Raw genomic sequence first — 10,530 nt, forward strand, 5'->3', positions numbered from 1 at the left:
TTGAATATACCCCATTGTAGCCACCATGAATGGAGGCTTAAGACTCTGAGTCCTCTAAGCTTTTAATGTTGGATCATGTTCTTAGGTTTCCCTTCCTTAAACTCTTTGATGAGGGCCGTGTGACATCTCACAGTTGTCTCACCAAGAATTCAATAATTTCTGGATGGAGGGTGGTCAGCTTTTTTGTAGAAGCACCTGATGTGGATGTCCTAAAAAAAAAAAAAAAATAGTGAGACAACCAAACAGGCATCCTCAGAAATGCTAATTTATATAGGGAAAAATTATATAAATAGACAAAGGCATGGCAGAGCTTGAATTGAGACAGGAAACCAAGAGAACCCAAGAGGTGATACAGCATAAGGAGTGGGATACTGGAGTCAGCTCGCATAGGCCGGCAAAAGCAGACAGTTACATTTTTAGGAATTTTGTAAGCTGGTTGTTGAAAACAGCCATTACCGGCAATTAAATTATATGAATTCAGAATTAAATAAATTATACTTTTAAAAGGGAAGAAATGTTTATAGCTCATGACTTTGTAATTATTTCACTGCAGTTTACTATCAGGTACACTCTTGGGATCATTCATGTTTCCTGCATCTATATGGTAGGAGAATGATATAAAGCCATAATGCTGCTTATTTCTTCCTAAGTCTGAATTCAGTGATGTCATGTTAGTAGGTCAAAGTTGGCCATAATTGGAGATTTCACACCAAAAAAAAAAAAAAAAACCCACAAATGCTACACATTTGGACTTTATTTGTTGATTTCTTGTACTTAAGAAATTTATTGAATAATATTATATTAGAGCTAGACTCATTATTGATGAGTCTAGTGAGTGATTTTTTAAAATATTTTATTTATTTGTCAGAGAGAGAGAGAGCGCGCACAAGCAGCAGGAGTGGCAGGCAGAGGGAGAAGCAGACTCCTTGCTGAGCAAGGAGCCTGATGCAATATTCAATCCTAGGACCCTGGGATCATGACCTGAAGGCAGGTATCTAACCGACTGAGCCACTGAGGTTTCCGGTGAGTGATGTTTTTGCTTAACTAATTATTAATCAAAAATGTACTTGTGGCCTGATTTTGTGGCACTATGGCTGGGGAAAGAATTGTAAAAATTCAGAGTGAATTCTGTAAGAAATAGAAAATTACACCAAAGTTATAGATGTAACTGGAAAATAGGGTAAGTATTTTAACTTAAAACCTGTTATTTAAAAAATGATATAAAGATATTAGTGACAAATTTTATGTTACCCTCAAGTGGTATTATGATTTTGATTAACATGAACTTAAATTGGGCAATTCATGCATTTTGCAGATAGTAATGTAAAAGCAATCCTTTCAAACACAAAAAAAGCTAAACAGTGGAGAAAGGGGAACCCTCCTGCACTGTTGGTGGGAATGCAAGCTGGGGCAGCCACTCTGGAAAACAGTGTGGAGGTCCAGCAAGACGTTAAAAATAGAGCTACCCTACAACCTAGCAGTTGCACTATTGGGTATTTACCCTAAAGATACAAATGAAATGGTCCAAAGGGTACCTATACCCCAATGTTTATAGCAGCAATGTCCATAACAGCCAAACTATGGAGGGAGCTAAGATGACCTTCAGTAGTTGAGTGGGTAAAGAAAATGTGGCATATATATATATATTATTATTAGCCATCAGAAAGGAGGAAATCTTACGATTTACATTGACGTAGATGGAACTGGAGGGTGTTATGCTGAGTGAAATAAGTCAATCAGAGAAAGACAGTTATCATATGGCTTCACTCATATGTGGAATATAAGAAAGAGCACAGAAGATCATAGGGGAAGGAAGAGAAAACAAAGTGGGAGGTCATGAGAGGGAGAAAAACCATGAGAGACTTTTAACTATAAGAAACAAACTGAGGGTTGTTGGAGGGGAGGTGGGTTGGGGGGATGGCGTAACTGGGTGATGGACATTAAGGAGGGCATGGGATGTGATGAGCAGTGGGTATTATATGCAACTGATGAATTACCAACACTACATGTACTATATGTTGGCTAATCAAATTTAAATTAAAAGACTAAAAAATAACTAAAAACTTTGGATTATTGTAATTCAGAATGCTAAAGCTGAGGATGGTTCCAGTTTGATGAATATAATTTGTATGAGAGAGAAAACATTCAACAGTAGATCATCTATGATATTTACTGACAACAAATATATTGAGAAGAATTGGCAGATTGAGATTCAATTTCATTTGTCAGATTGTGTCTGTGTTTCAACCTTAGGTTGCCTACAGGTACAGTGTTTAGCAAAAGCACATGAAAGTTTTACACCTTAAATACGTAAAATGTCTGTTTGTTAATTATACCTCAATAAACCTGAAAAAAGCACAGTATTCTAAGAGAATCAATTAACTATATAGAACTTAACAGTTCTATATAACAGTATTGTATATTTTATTATTATTCACAAACTGTGTGCCCCAGATTCTATCAGTAAGATTTATAATATACCCATCTGTGTTTGTGCATGCATTTTTCCTCCTGTGGAAAGCCAGTTGTGAAATATTCATCAACATACCACCAGGGTAAGGTAAGGAAACACATCTCCCCCTTGCGCCTCTCTACTTGGTGCAATCATTTATTGATGAACCTACCTTTTTTTACTTGGTCACCAGCATTTAGGCATTTTCCTAGAGGGTTTTCTATCACTTGACACTCCTATTTCAGGAATTCCCAAGAGGCAATTTATAGGGAAGTGGCCCCCTGCAGGAAGCAAAGGGCCAGTTTCCGTACGGAAGGAATAGATATGAAATCTGGTGCCTGTGATCCGTGCTCATTCCTGTTTTGTTTGTTGTTGTTGTTGTTTTCTAGCATAAGATACTTGGTCCAAACTCCTTTACAAAAATGAGTATATTGGGACATTCATTAGGCCCTCCAACTTTCCACAGAGGTGGTAGTTCTCACTGAAAAGTATAAGGAGGGATTCCATCCTACACAAGCACCATAATTAAATTCCAAGTGTTACTCAATTCCACTGACCCATGGCTCCTGGACTGGTTCTAGGAAACAAGGACCCTTATATGCACCAGTAGCTCGTTGGCATTTCCAGGGCTGTTGTGATCGGATCTGTGTAACATACTGTCCATCTTTTTGGTTTGTGAGCAATCGGGTTATTGCCTGCCTGGACAGGGCTCTCAGATGACTTGGATTTCCATGTCCTGCTATCTCCTTTAGGTGGCTTCTTTCAACTGTACTCAGCACAGTTTTCTGGGACACCGTAAGAATTGTGTGCTTATGTCTCATGAACCGAAGTGTGCCAGTGATGTTCTACCCAGCCAAACTTTGAACATGACTATTTCATCAACAAGCAAAAACACAGAGCAATTCCAGTGTGATCTAGAGATTGAGGTTACTTTATTCTCTGCTTTGATGCCTGGACCACCTAGCAGCTGACCTCTTAAGATGGAGAGCGATTTCCTGTCCTGGGGTTTGATGCTAAATTCCATGGGATGAAAATATTATGGGATGTCTATTCCTGGTTTACCACAACTTTGCCTGTTCTTGGAGGTGTGCCTCTGGGACCTTTCTATCATGGTGGGAGTGGGTTCTTGAACTCTCCAGTTTTGAGTCTGTTCATCCAGGTGGCAGCCCCAGTGAACCCTCTCTAGTCCATGGAGGACATTTGTCCATTTTCCAGTTACTTTCAAGACTTATACCCATGGAATAGAATCTCAGTATTTACCCATAGTGTGCTCAGAATATCAGCTTTCATAATGCAGAAACTTAAAGAATAACTTGAGTAAAGTAATCTGAAGTACTTGTAGCCTTCTACTGTCTCTATACTAGAAAACTAAGACGTGCCTTGTCCTGGAAAGCTGAATGCTCAATGCTAGCAGATGGGACCATATCTATGGTCATTCTCCCAGGAGATTTTGTCAGTGTTTACTCACACAGCTAAGCAGGTGACTGGGCATGGGTAGTAAATGGGAATCCATATAAGGGAAAGTTCCGAGAGCATTTGACTGCCAAGGAAGCATGTAAGCAAGCATCACTCCAATAAAGCTTGGTGACCTCAAAAAGGTGTTGTGGAAGGATGCCCCAGCAGTGGGGTTGCAGCAGTAACACAGTTGCACCCTGGCTAGCCTTCAAGTCCTAGGGCTGTGCAAAAGAAACAATTTAATGTTGTCACACATATATTGTATATCAATATGTCATATATGTGTTTTGTGGGGCATATATGTTTTGTGTGTATATATGTACATGTATATACACATATATATGTATATATGAAAGCATTTTAAAGATTTTATTTATTGAGAGAAAGAGAGGGAGGACTCATACACACTCATACACACGGGGGGACTCTGCTGAGAAGGGAGCCCAATGTGGGGCTCAATCCTAGGACCCTAGGATCATGACCTGAACCAAAGGCAGTTGCCTGACCGACTGAGCCATTCAGGTGTCCCCATATGTAATCTTTTTCAATAGCAACCTTGATTTTTCACTACTGCCCAGAAAACTGCTGGTTCCTTGGGTCAGGGACTATATATGGCACCTTGAGATGTTTCTGCTTCAAAACAGTGTTCACAGGGAATCCCAGTGAAGGTCAGCTTCCTGCCCACCATTAGGGTTAAATGCTGTGGGTGTCCTGCTAACAGATCTCATTTATACCATCTGTGAGGTCACAAGTACCACCACAAACCTGTAGCTCCCACATTCCTGCCTTGCAGGCTCTCCTGGATTAACTCCTCTCAACTGCCGTCAGCCTGCCCTCCATCTTCTGACCCTAGTGACCCTCACTGCCCCATCGCTACATTTCCCTTCTATCCCTGCCGTCTCGGTTTGCTTAACTCTCCCTCATCTCCTCGCTTCATGACTCAGCGTTCCTCTAGATGCCATCTTGGACCAGAGTCTGTGTCAAAGTCCTGGACCCTACTTGACGTGGGAGGGAAATGAAGAGGGTGAACTTGATCGCAAAAGGCTGGAGTCCTTCAGCCCCCCAGGAATTGCCTGTTGCTGCAGTGAGCCTGTCCAGGAGAAAAGCCCAGTACAGACTTCTGGACAGCAGTGAATCTTGGCTTAAGGGATTTTTTTCTTATCTGAAATCTTTATTTGCAACCAACCTACAACTCTTCCTCTGTGTTCTGCCAGCTGTTGGTATAAGGAGCTCTGCTAGCTGCTCTATCCTAACTTCTAGCCGTCAACCCTAGAGGGATATGTTGACCCTCTCTGTCCAGGCCAGCCCGTCGGTAAATAAAAGAGCTGATATTTGTTGATGAGCCCCTGAATTTAATCCCTTAAATTCAGCTTTTAAGTACCTCACGAGAGTGCCTATTTCTTGGAAATGTCTTGCACAGACATTTTCCACATGTTTATGGATGATCAGGCATAAAACTTCAGCTCCCTGCTTATACCTCTCTCCCCCCTGCCTGGTTAGGAAAATAGGGGTTTTTCACATTTTCACTCACCTTTCCAAAAATTAATATGAGAAAACCTGGGACTCGGGCGGGATATCAAAACTGTCAGTTGTTACACAGAAAGAACCCGTAGAGAGTCTGCATATCAACACCAGGGTAAGTGACTTACCAACGTAGCATCTGAGGGGGGACTTCCACTGAGAACCTGCTCCTCCTTCACGCTCTGGCTCTGCACCTCCTGGCAGACGGGGGAGGATTCTTCGCTCCCCCAGGGCTGGAACTGCTAATCATTAACGAGATTCGTCAAACTAGAAATTGAAGGAACGGTGCTTCTGGTCTGGCAGCCTCTTCCTCAGAGGTGTGCTTTTAGAACCTGGAATCTAAGAGCCTCCCCGGCTCTGCCTTCTTCCTTACTGATGTGAGCGTCTTGAGTCTGTCTCCTCCAAACCCGAGGTGTGTCCTCTAGCTCAGACATCCTCATGAGGCCTTCGCTTTGCTTTGTGGTATCTTTAATGACTTCAGTTCTGTTCTGGAAAGGCAAAAGAAACAAAAGGATTATAATTAAATATCAAAGTTGAATATGTTTTTTCTTCTTCTTGAAATTTTGTTAATTTTTTTCTTGGAAATCTATGAGATATAACATTACATGTAAACTTGGATTTCGTACCTGCTTTCCCTGGTCCTCTGGTGTGCATACACACACACACACACACACACACACCCCAAGAACAAAAACATTTCACATAAATTAGGTTGCTCCATATTCCTTGATTTAATACTATCTATAGATTCACTCCTAAACTATATAAAATAACGCTTTCTTTATTTCCAAATTTGTACCCCTGCTATCATGCACTACGGACTTTTCTGTAACTCACTCTGGACAATAGACAGCATGAATTGGGAACACTCACATGGACACCATGGAGGCCAAGCCCTTTCAATCTCTTTTGCTTGACTTGTTTTCCTCTCTCCCCCCATGTGGTTGAAAGCATCCTCACTGCTCTCCAGGCGTGTTTGTAGTTCTGCTCATCCTTATCTCAGAGATGAGGCAGCGCTTTAGATCGCCAGCTTTATGTGGAGGGTTCCTTCCCGGCTCCGCACCTCCACCCCGCTCTTCTGTACTTAGCGCGTGCACACCTTTCTCTGTGGAGAACATTCAGGTCGATCTCCAGTCTTGGAAAATTAAACCTGGCTCTGACTCCTGGGAGCTCTCCTTGCTTCAAGGCCTGCTTGTCACCTTGACTTTAAGTTCCTTCTTAGTTCATGGCCCCAGAGGAAGCCTCCTTGTGATTTCCAGTCGGACTCTTTATACCTATTTTGAACTGTGTTGTGGGGGGAGTAAACCGCCTCACAGCTCCCTGGCAGAGGAGTGGGAGCCTGGCAGTCCATCCCTGAGCTCAAGAATTCAGAAGGAGGAGCCCGGGTCTTAGGGATTCAGAGATACTATTTTCCAAGCATTCATTATAGGTCATTATCACACTTTTTTTTTCAGGTTAAATTTTTTTAGTCTTTGTAAGAGAAAAGAAAAACGGATTTGTCTATGTGCATTTTGGGACTTTAAGCACGACAGTCTCGGTTCATTACGCAGGGGGAGGGGATGTCAACTTCACTTTCCTATGTAAAAGATTTTTCCCTGAGTCATGTTGGAGGGACTCTGGACCCTGAGATAATGAGTAACAACGCCTGAATTCAAATATCACGTGAAATATCGCTAACCCCGAAACTGTACCCAAGTCAGAAAACGTGGTTTTGGTTTTTTTATTTAATTTTTAACTTCATTTTAAAATGCCCTTGGGTAGTTTGTTCTTCCATTCTATGAATTAGACTTGATAGAAACAGAATCATGTTGCTGTTGTGTGGGAAAAATCCAACTTGGCTAACATCTATAATTAATTTTTTTTTTACATTTAGTTTATGGATGCAATTTTTTTTTAAAGATTTTATTAATTTATTTGACAGACAGGGATCACAAGTAGGCAGAGAGGCAGGCAGAGAGAGAGAGAGAGGAGGAAGCAGGCTCCCTGCTGAGCAGAGAGCCTGATGCGGGGCTCGATCCCAGGATCCTGAGATCATGACCTAAGCCAAAGGCAGAGGCTTAACCCACTGAGCTACCCAGGCGGCCCATAATTAATTTTTTTAAACTTGAATATCAGTTGAAATATTTCCTTGATTTAGATGGTAATAGCCACCTTTTAAAAATGTATGTTCTCCTTTTGAAAAATGTTGTTTTTAAATTACTTTGTTTTTGTCATGTGAATTATTAGAGAAGATGAAGAGCAAGTTTCTCCTTTGATAGGGTCCAAATTATCCTGAGTTGTTTTCCTGAGACTGTAAACAACTGTTGTTAATAATCAGTGGGATGACAATGCCACATGATGCGGGCTGTGATTCTGGGTACTATGACAGAGGATTCCAGTGCACCATCCTATCATGAGTGTAGGAAGCCTGTTGTATCCAGTCTAGGAGGCCGGGAGGGGCCTCTGCAGAGGACAGACACCTCCCGTGCACGCTCAGTGACTCAGGAAATGCAAAAACAGCTGTCAAGCAAATACATCAGATGAGTTTAAATCCTGAAACAAAAGACTTTCCTAAATAGTCATGGTTATTCTCTGGAGCTTGGCTGCTTTTGCAAACATAATTAAAAAAAAAAAAAAAAGGTTTTATTTAGTTATTCGAGAGAGAGAGAAAGCACACATGAGCAAGGGGTGGGGGCAGAGGGAGGGAAAGAAGCAGACTCCCTGCTTAGTGGGGAGCCCAATGTGGGACTCGATCCCAGGACCCTGAGATCATGACCTGAGCCGAAGGCAGCTGCTTCACCGACTGAACCACCCAAGTGCCCCTCAAGCATACTTGAAACCATGAATGCTGCATTGTTACGTCTGCTTAGAACCTTACATTTTCATCATGGTTCTGGCAAATCCTTTTTTCTGTCAGTCAAACTCCTGTCTAGCCTCACTGTCCCTATAGTGAATGGGGTCATGAAGCTCACAATGGGACCTCATCTCTGAGTTCGGCTTCTATCCGCAAAGCAGCAAGGTGTGTCTCTGTCAGCTACACAACACAGCCAGTTACATGCTGGGCTGCTACAGTGCAAATACTCCTTGCCTTTTCCTTAGACATGGCTTTCTGCCAGTCTGCTTTCCAGATTCAATGTCTCCTATTTTAGCAACCCCAGTACCAGGAGTTCAGGGCTAAAAGTACAAAATCGTATCCTATTTAGGATAGCATCCATAGGAAAAACAACACAATGGTGACAGATAAAATTTTTAAGAGTAGATATGGAAGGAAATTAGGAACGCTAATGGAAGGACATGTTATGTGCTTCCAGATAGTATAGTAAACAAAGGAAAAAGGCTGTTTGTATTGTATCGCAGCTATCAAGTAAGTAAGACAGTGGCACATTTTCTGACCAGCATGAGTAATAAAAATATTTCACACTGAGGTTTTATCCAGGGACTTGGAACAAACATATTTTACTTGTTGATGCTCACTTATTTGGAGATCATCGAAAGAAGCAGGAAACTAAACAAAACCAAGAAGCATACTTTGCCTATAATAGAAAAACCAATAAATGAAGTCAATTGCTGTCATTATTATTATTAATACCTCTAAACTGTCATGTAATGATAGTCATAACAGAAAGTTATTAAAAATCTAACTTACCCCCCCAAAAATATATAATTACATTAAAAAGTTAGAGGTAGTAATCTATGTCAAGGAAATAGCTTGACAAGATTGCTGTGTGCAATTCAACAAAATAAAAAGAAAAAGCATTCCTGGGAAACTTAGACTAAAACTAAATTCAAATTAATTTCAAGTTAAAGAGTATCTGTAAAACCTAGGACAAACATTCCACTCAAAGGTGAACCCTCTGTAAAAATTACGTACATAAAAGGGGTACTGGTTACCACATCTCTTCACCAGCGTGTTAGAAGTTGCAACCAATACAATAACACAAGAAAGAAATGTGAAATGATTGGAAAAGAAGTAACCTATAATTATTGATAAGTGATATGATTGTCTACATGGGAAAACTAAAATTCTATTCATAAGTTATAAGTCATAAGGCTTCAGCAAGTTTGACAGACATAAAAGTGACTTTTAAACTTAGATTGCATTTTTAGGTACCAGCCTGAAACAAAAAACGATCTTATAAAAAGTGCTGTAATTCAGAACAACAGTAAAAGTACATAGTAGCAAAAAAAAAAAGGAAATAAGACCCAGGAATAAATCTAACAAAAATATGGCACATCTTTATGTAGAAAATGGCAAAACTTTACTGCAAGGTATTAAACTAGAACTAAATGCTAAGTATAGACACATAATATTTTCATGGACAGCAACATTCAGAAAACTCTGGTCTCCCCAGAGAACCCATAGATTCAACACAATTCCAATCAGTATTCCAACATGATTTTCCATAGAACTTGCTAGCTGGGGACTCCTGGGTGGCTCAGTTGGTTAAGCACCTGCCTTTGGCTCAGGTCATGATCCTAGCATCCTGGGATTGAGTCCCACATCAGGCTCCTTTCTCGGCATGGAGCCTGCTTCTCCCTCTCTCTCTGCCTGCCACTCTACCTGCCTTTTTAGCGATTCCTTCAGATGGGGTCACTTATTTAACACTAAATATGTACTGGGCACACTTCTGAACACTTTACATACAATAGCATTTTTGCTGCTCATTCACAGCAAACCTCTCTGGAAGGTACTATTACTATGCCCATTTTACAGAGAGGTTAAATAACTTGCTGGTAAGATATAGAATTGGGAATCTAATCACCCAGGGAGTCTGGGAATATTTGTCATTTCTAAGAAAACTTTGTTTTTCATGCTTCCGGTTCTTGTTGTAAAAATATTTATAACATTCTGGGAGGATGGGTGAAATAAGTGATGGGGATTAAAGAGTACATTTCTCATGACCAGCACTGAGTAATGTATAGAATTGTTGAATATTGTTGAATATCATACAGTGAAACTAATATAACTGTATGTTAACTGTACTAGAATTTAAAAAAATTTAATAAAAGAATGCTAGGGGCACCTGGGTGGCTCAGTGGGTTAAAGCCTTTGCCTTTGGCTCAGGTCATGATCCCAGGGTCCTGGGATCGAGTTCCACATCAGGCTGTCTGCACAGCAGGGA

General features: G+C 40.8%; 1 long non-coding RNA gene across 1 annotated transcript; it reads right to left on the reverse strand.

The window, feature by feature from the left end:
- Window positions 1-138: 138 nt before the first annotated feature.
- On the reverse strand, window positions 139-5,910 carry LOC101673187. The gene is made up of 2 exons (XR_201242.3): window positions 5,557-5,910; window positions 139-209 (listed from the first exon to the last, which is right to left on the reverse strand). It is a non-coding gene; the product is annotated as an uncharacterized LOC101673187 (long non-coding RNA).
- Window positions 5,911-10,530: the final 4,620 nt, after the last annotated feature.

The sequence above is a fragment of the Mustela putorius genome, unplaced genomic scaffold (assembly GCF_011764305.1).
Source record: "Mustela putorius furo isolate JIRA1106 unplaced genomic scaffold, ASM1176430v1.1 tig00000594_pilon_pilon_pilon, whole genome shotgun sequence".
NCBI lineage: Eukaryota > Metazoa > Chordata > Mammalia > Carnivora > Mustelidae > Mustela > Mustela putorius.